The following is an 11,331-nucleotide window of genomic DNA, read 5'->3' on the forward strand; positions in this document are numbered from 1 at the left end:
TCTAACAGATCACAGGAAAAAAAATGAGTGGGATTGTGTTTCAAGTTGCAGAGTGTTACCCTTGAGCAAAAGGAGCTCAGGGACAGAGCGTAGGCTCACAGTTCAACCCCAGACTTGCCTCCCCAGCCCCCCAACCCCGAATAAAAAAGGCAGCAGTAACTTCATGTCTCTGTGTATGAAAGGATGTTGTATGGATGATGGGCATTCAGCAGGTTGCCCATGCTCAGCCCACCCAACTTGGGCAAGCTGGGACAAGCCCTCAGAGTTCCTAGGCTGTAGGAGTGGTGGAAGGTTCTGGATCCATATTCTCTATCCCTAGACCTCTAGGGCCTGGTGGCTCTCACTCATTCATCATTCCTCATTGCCGAGTCAAAGACTGGTTCCAAATCTCGGCAAAGATATGAAATAGTCAGCAATTTCTATGCCTGAAGGGGTAAGCCAATAAATCTCACCCTCATAACTCCTGTTAAATTTCAGCCTTGGGCTGCGAATGTGGCTTAGTGGTAGGGTGCTTATCTAGCATGCACGAAGCCCTGAGTTTGATTCCTCAGTAATACAGAAACAGAAAAAGACAAAAGTGGCATCATGACTAGCCCTCAGGAAAAAAATCTAAGGAACATGCCCAGACCCTAAGTTCAAGCCCCAAGACTGGCAAAAAAAAAAGTGAGCCTGGTGAGACATATTCTTCTGGGACTCAAGAGGGCTGAGGTTATAGGTAAGAGATAGAGGGCAGCTACTTGTGGCTCACCCCTATAATCTCAGCTACTCAGGAGCCTGAGATCTGAGGATCATAATTACAAGTAGGAAATTCTATATGAGAAACTTTTCTCCAATTAAACACCCAGAAGTAGAGCTGTGTTTCAAGTAGTGGACTGTTAGCCTTGAGCAGAAAAGCTCAGGGATAGTGTCCATGCCATGAATTCAAACCCTAGGACTGGAAAACCCACACACACACATATTCACACACACACACACACACACACACACACACACACACACACACACACACACACACACACACACACACACACACCAAGATAGAGCATTTGCCAGTAAGCCTGCAAAAGTTCCACCTCTAGAGAGAGAAAGGAAGGAAAGACTTGCTCCAGGAGGTGATATAATCAGTGCCAAAATTCCACAGGATTTCTAAGGTGTGGAACAGGACAGAGCCTCAGGCAGAAGGTACAGAATAGGCAAAAGTCCTGAGGTGTGGTATAGAGCAGGTGGTGTGGGTGGAATGAAGGTTCTGTGGCTTCAGAAAAGTCTGGCAGGGCATTCAAGGCTGGGTCAAGGTTTGTACTTGAGTCACAGGTTTGGAAGAGGGTGGAGTCCCAGAATGGGGCCCAGGGGGAAGATTAGCTTGGCTTTTCTCCATGGACCCCAGCCATTTCCTGTGGCTGGAAGTCTATTTTTCACAGCTCCTGACCCTTGGGCCTCCTTTGCATTGGGGAGTCAGGACAAATGCAGGGAAGAACACTTGCTTAAGAAAAGCTTCTGGGCTGGGAAGGTGGCTCAGTAGTAGAGCACTTGCCTTGCATCCTTGAGGCTCTGGGTTCAATTCTTCAGCACCACAAAAGCAAAAAGAAAAAAGCCAGAAGTGTCGATGTGGCTCAAGTGTTAGAGTGCTAGCCTTGAGATGAAGAGATGAGGGACAGTGCCCAGGCCCATAGTTCAGGCCCCAGGACCAGAGATCCCCTCCAAAAAAAAAAAAAAAAGAAAAGAAAAGTTTCTACCCCAATGACACCATTAGCTCCCTCCCTTTAGCTATTCAGGAGACTGGGATCAGAGATCATGGACCAATGCCAGCTCAGGAAAGGTATGTTAGTGAGACTTTTCTTGCCAGTGAACTACCAAAAACCAGAAATGGCACTGTTGCTCAAGTGGTAGAGTGCCAAACTTGAGGGAAAAACTTAAGTGACTGGAACTAGACCCTGAGTTCAAGGCCAGTAATGACATAGCAAAAAAAAAGAAAAAGAAAAGAAAAGCTGTCAGGAGCTCCTAGTTCACTGTGGTGAATGGCCAGATCAGCTGGGCGCCAGTGACTCACGTCTGTCCCCCTAGCTCCACAGGAGGCCGAAATCTGAGGAGCTTGGTTGAAAGCCAGCCCTGGCAGGAAAGTCTGTGAGACTCTGATCTCCAAGGAAGCACCAGCAAACTGAAAGAGGCACTGTGGCTCAAGTGATAAGCTGAAGAGCTGAGGGGACAGCACCCAGGCTCAGAGTTCCAGTCCCATGACCAACTCCCCTGGCCTGCTTGGAACTCACTCTTTGGCTCTAGCCAGAGTATTTTCCAGTGGGCCCCTGAGTTTCTCCCAATGTCTAGGTGTCCTACAAGTCTTGAGAGCAGCCCATTTGGAAGCCTTTGCTACAGAGCAGGCCACATTATCAGAGAAGTTTCCAGCCTTGGGGAACCAAGGTCATTGGCTGGGTCATCAGAATGGCATCTGTCATGGGTGCAGTGTGGATCTGAGCAGTAAATCCACTTCTCAGACCACGGGTTTGGGGCAAGGAGGGCCAGAAGTTGCAACTGGCATGGCAGGGAACAGCCGCTCAAACGGGTATCCCAAGAGTGCGACTCTGTCAGGCACACTTCCGCTGGGTGTTGAGTTGGGCTCATGAAAGTCTTGTGGGCTCACAAATCCACAGCCAGCTAGCTGGCTGCTGCTCGTAGCAGTCCTATCTCAGGAGTCCCAGGGCTCGGATCCCTGCTTTCCTCACCAGTGCTCAGGGGCAGATGAAGGTCTGCAAATGTGGGGGCAACTACAAAGTTGCATCCACAGTGTCCTTTCCCTTGGTCCTGTGGCCCCATGGATGGTGGAGCTCAGGAGCTCTTGGCTCCCACTCATCATCCTGGCTATTCGGGAGTCTGAGGTCTGATGGTCGTGACTCAGAGCCAGCCCGGGCGGGAAAGTCCGTGAGATTCTTATCTCCCATATACCACCTGTCCCGCCCCCAACCCACACACAAAAAAGCCAGATGTGGTGCTGTGGCTCAAGTGGTAGAGCCTCAGCCTTGAACAAAAGAAGCTCAGGGATAACACCTGAATCCAAGCCCTAGGACTCACACAATCATAATAAATGAACAGTGTACACATTTTATCTGACTACCAAGAAAGATGAATTCAGTCTTTGATCTGGCTGGTATTTTTAGCCAAAGTTAAGGGGATTCTCTTGATGTTCCCCTAAACCTCTCCTTCTCTCCTTTATCTGTCCAGCCTTCGGTTGTAGGACAGAATTCGGATCATACCCCTGGATGTGACCTTAAGTACCCTCCCCCATCCACCTTCCTTGGGGTCAGGATACTGGATGCACTTCCTGCTGGGAGGATGAGGCACTGCAGAGAGGAGGGTAGGTATCCCCGTATCCCCGACACTTACACACACACACACACACACACACACACACACACACACACACACACACACACACACACACATCCTAAGGCCAACTCAAACTAGCCTTTTCCAAAGACACTTTAGTGACACAGCTCCTGATCCACAGCCCACATCCAGAATGAGAAGGCCACCTTGGGTTCCAGCCACATGGGGATGCTGGGCCATCTCTTCCAGCACCCATTCAAACAGTTCCAGTTCCAGAAAGAGAGAAAGAGAAGGAGGGAGAGAGAGAGAGAGAGAGAGAGAGAGAGAGAGAGAGAGAGAGAGAGAGAGAGAGAGAGAGAGAGAGAGAGAGAATGAGACAGACAGACAGACAGACAGACAGACAGACAGACAGACAGAGAGACAGAGACAGCGAGAGACAGAGACAGAGAGGGAGAGGGAGAGGGAGAGAGGGAGAGGGAGAGAGAGAGAGGGCCAGAATTACACTTAAGCCAGTTGCCGGTGACTCAGGCCTATAATCCTAACTACACAGGAGGCTGAGATGTGAAGATCATGGTACATGGGTGGCCAGGGCAGAAACATCTGTGAGACTCTTATCCTCAAAGAACCTCAAGAAAAATGGAAAAGTCATTGTGTCTCATGAGGTAGAGCGCTAGCCTTGACCTGAGGAACTTGGGGACAGCATCCAGGCCCAGAATTCAAACCCCACGAATGACAAGAAGTGGACTTCCCACCACAAGAAGTGGACTGAATAACACCCACTGTCCTAAGGAGAATGGCAGAGAAGTCAGGCTGAGCTTCCTGTCAGCTGGGGGTTATGAGTAGTTCACCCAGCTTCTCCTTCCTCATGGGTATAGAGTAATGATTAAAGAGCCATATTTTGTTTCATAATCCCACACGTGTTGCATGATTAATAACAGGCCCCATCTGAGCCCTTTCCGAGTAACTTCCTGTCATATGCTCACAGAATTGCTGACAACCGTATCTGACAGCCTCGCCATTTGTGGCTGGCCCTGCTCAGGAGATCCCTCTGTATAAGTTCCTTATTTTTCTCACAACTCTCCCGTGAGGAGACTGAGGTCCGATGGTTGATGTCCAACCCAGAGCTTCACCTGGGTTCAAGAATCAGCTGCCGAGGACTAAGAGTTTGGGACAATCCATCTAAACCAATGACTGAGCATGGCACTAATGCCTACCATCCCAACCTGCCCCCCCTCCACACACATCCACAGTCCTTTGCAGGAAAAGATATTGTACTTTCTTTTTGTTGGTTGTGACGCTTGAACTTTGGGCCTGGGTGCTGTTCTGGAGCTCCTCAGCTCAAGGCCAGCACTCTACTACTTGAGCCACAACACCACTTCTGATTTTCTGGTGCTTTGTTGGAGAGAAGAGTCTGAGGGTCTTTCCTTCCCAAGCTTGCTTTGAACCGTAATCTTCAGATCTCAGCTCCTGAGTCCTTAGAATGACAGCCATTAGCCACTGGCACCCGGCCAAAGATGCTTTTCCATTCCTGTCATCCTATCCCCTCAGGAGGCTGAGATCTGTTGCCTGCAGTTGGATGCCACCCTTGGCAGCAAAGTCCATGAGCACTCTTATCTCCAATTAAATACCCAAAAACCTTGCAAGTGGAGTTGTGGCTCAAATGGCAGAGGGCTAGCTTTGAGCATAAAACAACAGATGACACCCAGGCCCTAGTTTTAAGCTTTTTCTAGCATAGACCCACCCAAGAAAGGGAAGCAGGTGTGCACATAGGAGCTCAAAGCTCACAAATAATACTCAAGACTCACAGAATAGATTCCATCCTGCTCTGATTGTCTGGATTCTATGTCCTAGATCACAGTAGTCTTAGATGGGACTGGTCAGGATGGTCAAGTACAATCTCATACTGAGGATCCCGTGACCTCATCAAGGACTCAAGATTGTCCCGACCGCCTCGACCAGAAAGGAAGACGCAACACCGAGCTCTTCTCTCTGCAGTTTATTCAGGACCTTTGAGTAATCTTCTGACCCCAACCTCGGGGAGAATTTCCCACAGCCTTAAGTACACGCTGGGTAGCCAACCCTGATACGCCACTTGGGAACCACCAATAGGTTCAGGTGCGCGGAAGCAAGGCAGATTCTTTGCCTTAGCCATATAAGGAGTTGTTTACCACAGAGAGCACTCGCCATGGGGAAGGCGGAGGGCGGAAGCTGGCGCCATCTTTCAGGTGCGGCAGCAAGCAGCTCTCTACAGTTCCCCCTTTTTTATTTCACAACAGGCAAGAGTAGAGGTCTGATCTCTGTGGAAGAAATTTGGGACATTGTACTGATCTTCACTCAGGTGTTATCCACTCGAATGATTACCAGACCAGTGATACCTTTTTACAGAGGTGGGACTTAGGGTATCAACCCACATGCAATCAGACATGCTCTTCTTGGGGCCCACAACCTCAGAGGACCCCAAGTGAAGTGCTCAAGCCTCGCATCCTGTGCTCAAAAAAGGCCAGTCTTAGCAAGCCATACATGGGGGGACTGTCCTGCTCCAATGGCTGTAAAGGCTTGGATAATCATGGCTGCACTGCGACACTGAGAAACTCTAATTTGGCAAATGCACCACAGACATACCAAGGAGGCTAATAACAGGAGGCCTGTCAGGGCTCCCAAACCCACCCACTCCTTAAGATGATTCATAGCAGCGGAGATCCATGAAGATAACCCCTCCGCCAATCCGGCATCCAATCAGGTCGAGTTCACCATGACAATGGCAACCCTGAACTGTTCCATCAGGCTGTCAAACTCCCCAGTTCAATTACCTAAAAGATAACTAGACAACTGTTTAGACAACTTTGCAGCATTTTTTGAATAGGTCTTTTCCTGGGCCTGAACTCTGGGCCTGGGCGCTGTCCCTCAGCTCTTCAGCTCAAGGCCAGCGCTCTACCACTTGAGCCACAGTGCCACTTCTGGTTTTTTTCATTTTGATTATGTGGTGCTGAGGAATCAAACCCAGGGCCTCAGACATGCAAGGCAAGTGCTCTACCACTGAGTCACCTTCCCAGCCCCTTACTTTCCCAGCCCCCTACTTTCCCAGCCCCTTCCGATCTTTCTTCCTGCAGCATTTCTAGGGCGGCCTGACCATTCTCCACCGCCTCACTGCAGCGCTGGTCCTCAAGACAGCCTCTTATCAGTTTCCATATTGGTCTCACTCCACTCTTAAGCGTTCCTTGTTCAGAGGCAAAATCTAGGTCCCTCCCTAGTTTCTCCCAAGAGGCCACCGTGAGGCTTCCGGAGACAGCGAACCCCAGGGCAATGATGTCACATTCATCCAAAAATCTCTCTAAAGTTCTCGTTTCTACTTTTAACTTCTTTGAGTGCAGCAGCTCATTGAGAGCCAAAAAAATTGGGTGCGAAGAAGAAGCGCCAATGTTTTAAAAATCTTAACCTGGTAAACAATCTTTTACTTTCACTTTTGGCTACTCTATTGACTAGCCCCGGGTTCTCGCTCTCTCTTTATCTACCGAGAAGAGGAAAAATCCCCCCCCCCCCCCCGCTCTTGTCGCGGATTCCCCTTTTACCGGGGAACTTAACCCCCCCCTTGTCGCGGATTCCCCCTTTACCTCGAACTTACCCCCGCTATTGTCTCGGATTTCCCCTTTACCTGGGAACTTACTGGTGCACCACCCTGACCACAGAGAGTTCTGAGTCCTCGTTGGGGCTATGGCTGAATCCCCGTACGGGCCACAACCTGTCGCGACCACCTCGACCAGCAAGGAAGACAAGACACCGAGCTCTTCTCTCTGCAGTTTATTCAGGACCTTTGAGTAATCTTCTGACTCCAACCCCTGGGAGAATTTCCCACATCCTTAAGTACCCGCTGGGTAGCCAACCCTGATACGCCTCTTGGGAACCACCAATAGGTTCAGGTGCACAGAAGCAAGCCAGATTCTTTGCCTTAGCCATATAAGGAGTTGTTTACCACAGAGAGCACTCGCCATCAGAAAGGCGGAGGGCGGAAGCCGGCGCCATCTTTCAGGTATGGCTGCACACAACTCTCTACACAAGATCTCACTGTCCTGCATCGACACTGGGCAGGCAGGTGAGGTCTAGTTATCCAACCACAAGTTATGGGAATGAAAGGATTTCTTGGCCAAGGGATGCAGACTGGAGGGCTCTAGGTCTCTCTCTCTAAGGAGGGAGAAAAGGGCCGATCCATCCCAGGAATGTTCCTGGGTTGTGAGTATCCTCAATCAAACAACACTTCTCAGAGTCAGTGCCTCTGTTTTTTGCACCAGCCTCTACCCAGCCCTGCCCCACTTACAATCGGCCCTCTCTGAATGCCAGATCTGCCATCTGGACTAAAGGCTGAGCCAGCAAATTGACCCACCTCTGCCTCTGAGAATGGCAGTCACAGGGCCCTAGAGTCCCCTAGAGGAAGTCTCGGGGCAACAAGGTCTAACTCCAGCCCTCATTCTCTGGCTGTCCTGTGCCATTGGCACACTCACGTCTGTCTCTGGTCAAGGAATGAACACCGGGGGTGTCATCTTCAGATAGAGCCAGCAATAATCCCAGTCCCCAAGGATGTACTGCACAGGCATCCCGCAGTGGATGACAGCCAGCTTGTCAATAGTGAAACCAAATTGCCAGGATTTTTAACAGCCATGTGGCTCGGTCGAAGGCTCTATCACTGATGGTCTAGGTTGTCAGGTGAGGTCATGGCTCCAATGGCCTGACACACCTGACCTGGGATGGTCCTCCCTCTTCATCTTCCTGTTTATCCATTGCCCCCCTCCTCTTGACACTCCCTCAGCCTATACCTCCCTATTCCTTGGACACTTTCTTCTTATCTGACCAGAAAATAAACTCGGAGGGCCTGCGGAGACTGAAATTTGGTGACGCATCCTGAGCCCTAAGGTCTACCCGAGGCTGTTTCCCTCTGCAGTCGGTGAACACACAGCTCCTGGATGTCATGAAGTTGCTGAGGGGTCAATGGCTTTGTCCTACATACTGGCTTTAGGCTCCGAAACTGTCTCCACAGTGAATGGTTGGCTCCCTTGATCCAGGGACTCCAAACCAAGGCTTGCATGTTCCGTTCTTCCTTCCTTTCCTCCTTTTCTCCCTCCATCCTTCCCTCCTCTCTTTCTCTTTCCTTTCTTTGTGTCACTTCTGGGCCTTGAATTCAGATCCGGGTGTTGTCTCTGAGCCTTTTTACTCAAGGCCAACAGTCTAGAGTTTGAGCCACTCATCCATTTCTGGCAATTTTTTTGGTTGTTTGTTGGAGATAAGAGTCTTACAGGTGGGCTGGGAAGGTGGCTCAGTGGTAGAGAGCTTGCCTTGCATGCTCAAGGCCCTGGGTTCGATTCCTCAGCACCACATAAGAAAAAAGAAAAAAGCCGGAACTGGTGCTGTGGCTCAAGTGGTAGAGCGCTAGCCTTGAGCTGAAGAGCTGAGGGACGGCACCCAGGCCCAGAGTTCAGGCCCCACGACCGGACGCCCCCCCCAAAAAAAAGAGTCTTACAGGCTTTTCTGCCTGGGAATTAAGTCTCAGTCCTCCTATCTCAGCCTTCTAAGTAGCTAGGATGTCAGGTGTGAAGCACCGGCATCCAGCTCAAATCAAGATTTCTCCATGTGCTGTGGAACCGGCACTGGAACCTTTCATTGTCTATGACCGCCTGGACCTGGCACACACACTGTAACGGTTTGTTGGACAAAAAAATGAGCATCTCTCTATGACAATATTACAGAAAACTCCCATCCAACTCAGGTAAGTATCCTGGGGGTGGAAGGATTGGTGGGGGAGGTGTCAAAGCCTATGTAGTTCTACCACATTTCTCCTTCGTCCCTCGTCCTGCCCTCCTGGTGCCACCGCACTTAACTGTTTTGGCTCTGAGGATGTGAGCCACGATGTACTCTCTGGATTCTGGGGCCTCTTGGATGCCTCTCTTCTCAAAGATCTTTGTCCAGCGGCCACTCATTTCAGCCCTCAGGTGTGAATGAGGTTGCCATGAGGTGAACACCTGGCTCAAGGGGCCTCCTCTTCTCCCCCTGGGGCCAGACAGGATGGTCCACCACATATGGCCCCCAAGTTTCATGTTGCAGAGAAAGGATGCTTGAGGCATCTGGGGTCTCTGGATCTCTCAGATTCCCGTGCAGGTGCTGGGAATCAACTCTGCTCACAGCTGGCAGGCTTGGGATGCGAGGTCACCGTCTCTGCTTCCCATGTTGTCCTTGAATGTGGTGGTCACACTAGAGAGAACCAGAGGAGGATCAGCAGCTGCTGGAGGAAGGCAGTCATGGTACGATATTCATGATAAGAGACGATCTGGCTTGGGAACTCTGCATGTGCTGCTTTGAACATCATAGTTTGGCAGCTGAAATCCTCCATCTAACTTGACCTATAATCCCAGTCATTAGTAGTAATTGCCAGCTTAAAGATAAAACCCTGGAAAAGCTGGCATGTCAGTTGTCCCAATCAAACTTAAAGGGTTCCAAAGTTGAGGTGATGTGTCTGCTGTGCCAGCTCCATATGCTCTGGGCTCCTGGCCAGGACCTTCATTTCAATTGAGGCCTCAGACAGCTACTGAAGCTGCTTCCTCTCGTGCATGTCCTCGCTCCTCTCTGCTCTCTCTTTCTCTGTCTCTCTGTCTCTCTGTGTCTGTGTCTGTGTCTGTGTCTGTGTCTGTGTCTGTGTCTGTCTGTCTGTCTGTCTGTCTGTCTGTCTGTCTGTCGGTCTGTCTGTCTGTCTGTCTGTCTGTCTGTCTGTCTGTCTGTCTGTCTGTCTCTCTCTCTCTCTCTCTCTCTCTCTCTCTCTCTCTCTCTCTCTCTCTCTCTCTCTCTCTCTCTCTGTCTGTCTCTGCCTCCACTCCTCTTGTGGGCAGCCTAGCCCCTCCATGCATGCGTGCCTACGACTGAGAGACCCTGGCCACTGCTGCCACCACAGTGAGCCTCCTGGTCCATGCCTCCTCCTCCCCTGGGCCCCACCCCCTCCTCCCTTGACTACAAGAGCAGCACTGACTGGGCCCTAAGGCTTCCAGGCCATAGGAATTGCAACCTCACTTCAGCTCAGCACTCCCTGCCAACCCTAACATTTGCCTGGGGGACTGAATCTCCCCTCAGCCCCACCTCTGGAGGAGACTCTCCTCCATTCTTCTCCACTCCACACATCAAGCAGGTGCACAGTGACCGCTGTGTGTGTGTGTGTGAGAGAGAGAGAGAGAGAGAGATAGAGAGAGAGAGAGAGAGAGGGAGGGAGGGAGAGAGAGATAGAGAGAGAGCGAGAGAGAGAGAGATATTGTTGGGGATAACTACCTCAGAACATAGCACCTTTTGGGATGACTAAGCACACAGCACACTTCAAAAACCAGCACAAAGCACCCTGCTTAAAGGAATCAGCACAGTGCACCCTTTGAAGGACTTAGCATATAGTAACCTTTGGGATGACTCAGCACACAGCTCCCTTTGAAGGAGGAAGTCCATAGCACACAGTGTATAGGACACAGTGCATGGCAGGCTTTGAAAAACTCAGCACATAACGCTCTTTCCCAGAACTCAGCACATAGCACCCTGTGTGAAGACTCCACACACACACCACTCTTTGAATGGCTGAGTATGTAGCACCTTGTGTAAAACATTCATTTCACAGCACCCTTTGAAAAACTCAGCACATAACACAGTTTTGAAGGACTCACACATACCACCCTGTGAAAGGACTCAGCACACAGCACCATTTGAAGGACAGTACAGAGCAACCTGTGTAAAAGACTCGGCATACAGCACTCGAAAAACTCACCTTGTCCCACTCTTCTCAAGGATGCAGCACATTGCAACCATTGGAATGATTCAGCACACAGCCTCTTTTGAAGGACTCAGCAAATGTACTCTGTGTAAAGAACTCAGCCCACAGAACCCATTGAAAAATTCACCTGTCCCTCCCTTCTCAAGGGCTCAGCACATAGCACCCTTTGGGATGAAATGGTACACTACACCTTTTGACAGACTCAGCATAAAGTATATTGTGTAATG

General features: G+C 50.2%; 1 pseudogene; it reads right to left on the reverse strand.

The window, feature by feature from the left end:
* Positions 1-3,447: 3,447 nt before the first annotated feature.
* On the reverse strand, positions 3,448-9,401 carry LOC138810716 (MTRF1L release factor glutamine methyltransferase-like; annotated as a pseudogene).
* Positions 9,402-11,331: the final 1,930 nt, after the last annotated feature.

The sequence above is a fragment of the Dipodomys merriami genome, unplaced genomic scaffold (genome assembly GCF_024711535.1).
Source record: "Dipodomys merriami isolate MVZ:Mamm:240054 unplaced genomic scaffold, mDipMer1.0.p SCAF_507, whole genome shotgun sequence".
Lineage (NCBI taxonomy): Eukaryota > Metazoa > Chordata > Mammalia > Rodentia > Heteromyidae > Dipodomys > Dipodomys merriami.